General features: G+C 38.9%; 1 pseudogene; it reads left to right on the top strand.

Annotated features, from left to right (window-relative positions):
• The first annotated feature begins 251 nt into the window (after positions 1–251).
• LOC100733029 (ATP-dependent RNA helicase DDX3Y-like) overlaps positions 252–6000 on the top strand; it is a 167153-nt pseudogene continuing 161404 nt past the window's right edge.

The following is a 6000-nucleotide window of genomic DNA, read 5'->3' as shown; positions in this document are numbered from 1 at the left end:
CGAGGTGGGAGCCTGTGTCAGGAGCTACGTAGTGCTGCTTTCACTGAGGAGGCAGCTTCCAAACATGAGCTCCCTGGATGAAAAGAAACCACGGGAGACCCGGTTAGGGGGCCCGCGAGCCGGTCTCCAGGACTGAAGCCTTGACCGTAATTTCTCTGGCTTTTTATTGGCATCATCTCTTCACAAAAGCAGAGGCAGGACATGAGAGGGGCCTTAGTGAGAACGTTCCTGTTTACCTACCTGTGGGCCAGATGCGGGTAAACGTGGCCTTCGTACTTGCGTCCTTGTGCACGTGTCTTAGCAAGCATCATCCCTCCAGGCGAAGGCCCTGTTTCATTACCCCGCACTCCGGGTTGCAGCGAGGCTGCCTCCAACACACTCCCGATGTGGCCCCGGAGTTAGAGGGGTCAGGTGAGTCTGTGGCATCGCTTCCCCACCACCTGGACACCAGCGTTCAGCTCTTAGCCCTGTACCCCCCTGCTCACGCCTTCCCCTCGCGGTCTCACTGAAAACAACTCACACAGGAGAAAGGGTTCAAGAGAGGGGAAGGAGAATGCAAATATACTGGCATAATGCAAAAAACTGTGAGCTGAGGGTGTTGCAGATCTAAAAGGAAGCAGGAGGAAGGACTTGACTGCAAAGCCCCTCTCCCTCCCGGAGCCCCGGGCCTCAGCCTGCCCTCTGGTAACTGCCTGGCTTCCACCTCCCCGAGGCCCAGGTCTGCGGAGGCCTCTCAGGAACCTCCCACTTTGGGGTCTGTCTTCAGTCGGGAAGAGAATGAGGACAGCCGGCCCTCAGTGCTGACCGCGAGGCTGGGCACCAGTTATGCACAGCAGCTGCTGCTGGGCTCGGCTTCTTCCCTGAGCAGCTCAGAGCTTTCCCCAGGAGGAGATCCCAGGTCCTGGCTGTCAGCAGTGCTGCGCCCAAGAGACAACCCTGCTTTTCTTCCTTCCTTCCTTCCTTCCTTCCTTCCTTCCTTCCTTCCTTCCTTCCTTCCTTCCTTCCTTCCTTTCTTTCTTTCTTTCTTTCTCTTTCTTTCTTTCTTTTTCTTTCTCTTTCTTTCTCTCTCTCTTTCTTTCTTTCTTTCTTTCTTTCTTTCTTTCTTTCTTTCTTTCTTTCTTTCTTTCCTTGTTTCTTTCCAAGTACTAATAATACTAGAAAGCATCTGCGAAGTGTCTTCTTCAGGTTGCTGTAGTGTGTTTGGGTTTCTGTCTGCCCTAGTTTCTGAGTGTCTGTGGATATGAGTCAGTATTTTCTCAGTTTTTTTTTTTTTCAGATTTTTAAAAATTTGTATTTAAAGAAGAAAATTAAAAAAACAGGAAAAGGGTAGAAATAATACATAATTTCAAAAAAAATAGTAAGAAATCACGAGTTGATAAGTTAAATATTGTTCTTAGAAATAGTTGTTCAAGTTACAAAAGTGATGCATACAAAGTGGACATGCAAACAGTGAGACTGCAAACAGTTCTGTGCAATGATCCAACAAAACTTAGCAATATGGTTATCAATCCTACACACTTAAACATACATACATACATACATACACACATATATCTTTTAGAGCACTTTCTTTCCTTCTCTTTTTTACAATGGCAATTACACATTTTGGGTTTATTATTCCTATATTTGTTATTATTTTTACACTAGAGACACAATGTGATATTTGTAAATATGGTTCTTATTTATTTCACTATGAGGATAGCCTCAAATTGTCTCCATTTGGCTACGAAGTCTTCAAGATCATCCTTTTTTATAGCTGAGCAATCTTCCATTGCATTCCACTACATCTTTTTCTTTTTTTTTAATTTAAAAAAAAGATTAAGATAAAAGAGAACATAACTACACAGCAGAACAGAACAATCTCAGCAACATAGTGTTTCAGCACAATAACCCAACATAACAGTAGCTACCATAGTGTCACTTTCCTTGAAATATTTTAGTATAACTTCCTATATTATAACATCAAACACAACATGACAGTGTAAAACCATTCAAGAGAATGAAAGTATTACAGGGTATTTAGAACCACTTAACAGAAAATGAACAATGATTTCTATATTATCTCCTGGTCTGTAAAAAATTTTGTTTATACTACCACATATCACATATAATAAAATCCAATAAGATACAACATGATAAAACCAATGGAGACAGAAGAACAACAGCTTGATGGGACTTCAAACAAGATGACAGTAAATCAGCACTAGCTATTACAACGTCTTGTTTTCTTCAAAATAACTGTTCATTCCATCACAGACTCTAAGTGTCTGATGAGTGCTACCCTCCAGCCTGCCTTGGTGTCTTTCTTGCTTCTCTTTTTCATTAGATCCTTGAACAATTAATCTCATTTCTTTAAAGTGCAACACTAGAGTTGTCCCCAAGTCTCAGTATCTAATTCATGTCTGAATATGATCCTGTTGATTACTTAGGACTTGTCAATAGATTTTTAATTTTCTGTTTGTCTTACAACTTGTTTGTAATCTTTTCTTTTTAAATTTTATTTTGATTAGCGCATGCTTGCAGCATATAATAAATGCATTCATCCTAGTGTTTTGGAACTTGTGCATAACACATCTTAATTCTTTTTACATTCCCTACATGTTTTAAGTTGAATTCCACAAATTATCTGTAGATCAATAAATTGAGATAAGTAGCATTTAATTTGAGCATTTTCTTCCTTATGCAGGCTATTAGCACAGGATACTGAGTCAATACATTAGAAATTGAGCTGAATTTGGTTTTCCTGTTTTTATGATTACTGTTGATAAATCACAGGCTGCAGTCCCTTACTGCTCCTCTACTTAGGGATGCCAGGTAGATTTTTTCTAGCGCGTGTGCTCCTCATTCAGCTTCCAGCTGAGTGCATCCCTGCAGCAATGCAAAGGCTCTCTCTCTGGTCCTTGTTCTGCCTCCAATGCTGACTACGAGTGCTGCTGTCAGTGCACACTGCATTAGGACCTGCAGGGTCCTTGTGGTGCTGACCTCACTCGAGTCCTGAGGAAGCCACGTGCACCTGAATCTTGAGACTGAACTGTCAGAGTCTTGAAGTCCCACTTCCTCATGGCAGCTTCAACCAACCTTCACCTGCATGAGGCTACCTTTTATTGGTGGCCTTATAAAATATAAGCCCTAAGAATATTTTCTGTTTGCCCTGCTACTTAAGATTAATTCTCCATAGAGATACCAATCCAGGAAAAGGACACAGCTTTTCATCTACCCTCTATGCTATCTCCAATCCTTCCATTTACACGTTGCAAGTGAACCCTTGTAAACAATGTAAGGTTTGGTTTCATGTGCAAGAACTCCACTGTGCCATTATTATGAATAAACTCTCCAGAACCCTCGCCTACTGTGGTCCTCATCATAAATCATTAATGGAGGCCAGGAAAAACTTATGAGTTCAAATTGCCTTTGTGCCGAGTTTCCTACATATTCAGAGCTGAAATATCTGCCTGGTTCTTGTTAGTTTGCTGACTGTTTGCATTACAGTCTTAGGGTCATGACAGATGAGGACAATGATAACAAATCTATCAAAGTTTATAATTCTGTATTTAAAATCACCATTTGATGAACACATATGAACTAATGTTAATTTATATATAGGTTACTATATATTCATGTTATATACTCTAAGGTAAGGCAAATAAAAATTTAATCCTTCCTGAAATCAAATTCGCATTACCTATGGAGAAGAAGAGTTGTGTGAGGATGTAGACACGAGGATTGAGAGTGAGAACTCTTCAAATTCAAATATTTTCTTAAGGAAACCAACTTGTCAGGCTTCTTCACACTCTCCAAGTAAGAAGTTGAACACGGGTGATAATTAAGGCTACAAAATCAGGCGTGTGGTTGTTTAGTCTCAAATTTAGCATAAAATGATGCACTATAGCTACTTTATTTTATGACCCCTTTAAAGTTCCAGTGAAACTAAGAAAGGCTATCGATATCACATCCTTAAACATCTGTAAACTAACATTTGCAGTTGGTACTGTTTGATTTTACATGCAAGCAAACAAACAAAAAAGAAACCTCATATCAAGCAAAGCTCATTTTGTTAGAATTATTTCAGTAAGAGAACACCAGGCTGCCATGTAGGTATCTTAACACAAACTAATGCTTCAATCAAGGAAGAATATTTGTAAGGTTTAGTGTCATGAATAAAGTTCTTTAAGACAGAAAGTGATTGAAATAAAGAAAATGAATGACTTGACATTTTAGAATTTCTGGGCATGTCATGGCAAGTTTTGATAATCATACAGTTGTTTAATAATTGAAATATTAATCCAAGTGAATATTTTATTACATTGGTGAGAGACCTTTTTGTTTTAGTTTAGTTTTGTTTGTTTTTCTCATGACAGAAATTTTTCAAGAGGATTTCTTGAAGAAAATAGTTATTTAATGACATATTACCTGATTTCTTGTACAAGAATTTTCAGGAACCAAGAGCGATGTCATGTTGACAAAGTGTGCCTTAATCAGTCTTTCATTTGGACTTATTATTTGCATCAAAGTGTTCTCAATTTTTAAATTTTAAAAATAAAATGGCTATAATGATACTGTTCTGTCTATTTGTTGATGCCAAACATTGTAAACATGTAAACTGATCACCCCATTCTGTAGTAGATTTCTATCAATGTCCTCCAAATCTGTCATGAGTCCCTCCTTGTTTCTTGCCTCTATCTTTAGAGTTCTAGGCACTGGCTTTAAGCTTCTGTGATGGTAGCATTACATGTCTGATATTAAATTTTGATCCAGAGATATTTTACTGGGATAAAAATATCAGTGTTTAGTGGTATAAAATGAAAAAACCATTATCATTCCCTGTGGTTTTGTTAGTTAAATGGTCTATGCTCATTGACTGCCAGGTCTCGTAGACGGTCCTTTGGATTTTTTGTGAGGTTACAGTGCACTGCAAGATGGGCCTGGAGCAGCTGCAAAGCTCCACTAGGAGAAATACACAAGGGGACTCATCTATACTGCTTGCTGTCAGCTGATGCTAACTTTGCCAGAGAGCTCACCTTTGTTGTCAGCCATAGCGGCTACACATGGTCTCTCGATGTGTCTTTGATTTCCAACAGCATGACGTCTAGTTTCCAAGGGGAAACACCCCAAAAGCAAGCATTCACGAGGCCTAGATAGAAGATGTAAGACTTTTGCTGATCCAGTCATCCATCGAATGCCAAGAAAATTAGTGTCAGTGTCCACAAGCCAGTAAGAATCGACGTGTGCCTGCAGCTATGCATGGAAGTGATGGAGGTCGTTCCAGAACCTCCGTAAGGTGCCTGCAGATTTAGAAAGTGAACAGAACCCTACAAAAGACTTTCTTTTAATAATGTTTCTTCCTGTATATTTGTACTTTGCAAAGAACATATGAGAGCCCCTTCACCTCCGTCCTTTACTAACTTCTTTGTTTACTTTCTTTCAAGACTTTAGTAATTAGATTTGGAGAAAAAAAAAAAGTATCTCAACTGCCAGATCACATTGTTTTTGTTGTTTTGTGAAAACTATCATTGTGTATGATGTTTGTTTCAGCCATCCGTGAACACACACAACGGCACGGAAATGTCAATGCCACATCAGGTCAGCCCGCTAATGCACGTCCACATGCCAGATAAAATATAACGTTTAGCTTATAGTGTTTAAGTTCTTTATGGTTTGGTAAGATGGGTTTCAAGAGATTTAGCCTGCTATAGAATTCTGATTTCCAAAGATTATTTTAACTAACTCAAATTTGTTTTTCATTATTCTGTGATGCCCTCTAATTAACCTCTAACTAATGACTATAGTTATATATCACTAGGCCTTGATAACAAACTGAGACAATAATGTTTGTTAGGGAGCTTATTCTTATCTTATTTTTTATCATAAACTTACTGGCTCTTTCCTTTCTAAATCAACAGTTTGCTAGCTTTTGAAACATATAGATTCATAAAAATTGTAGCGGTACTTCGGGTAGGTAATTTAGGATGCTTCAAAAACCGTATGTAAATGTTTTGCTTT

This window comes from Cavia porcellus, unplaced genomic scaffold, assembly GCF_034190915.1.
Source record: "Cavia porcellus strain 051 isolate PalLab524CR breed Dunkin Hartley unplaced genomic scaffold, mCavPor4.1 scaffold_22, whole genome shotgun sequence".
NCBI classification, from domain to species: domain Eukaryota; kingdom Metazoa; phylum Chordata; class Mammalia; order Rodentia; family Caviidae; genus Cavia; species Cavia porcellus.
This window is presented reverse-complemented; position numbering and strand designations above follow the sequence as displayed.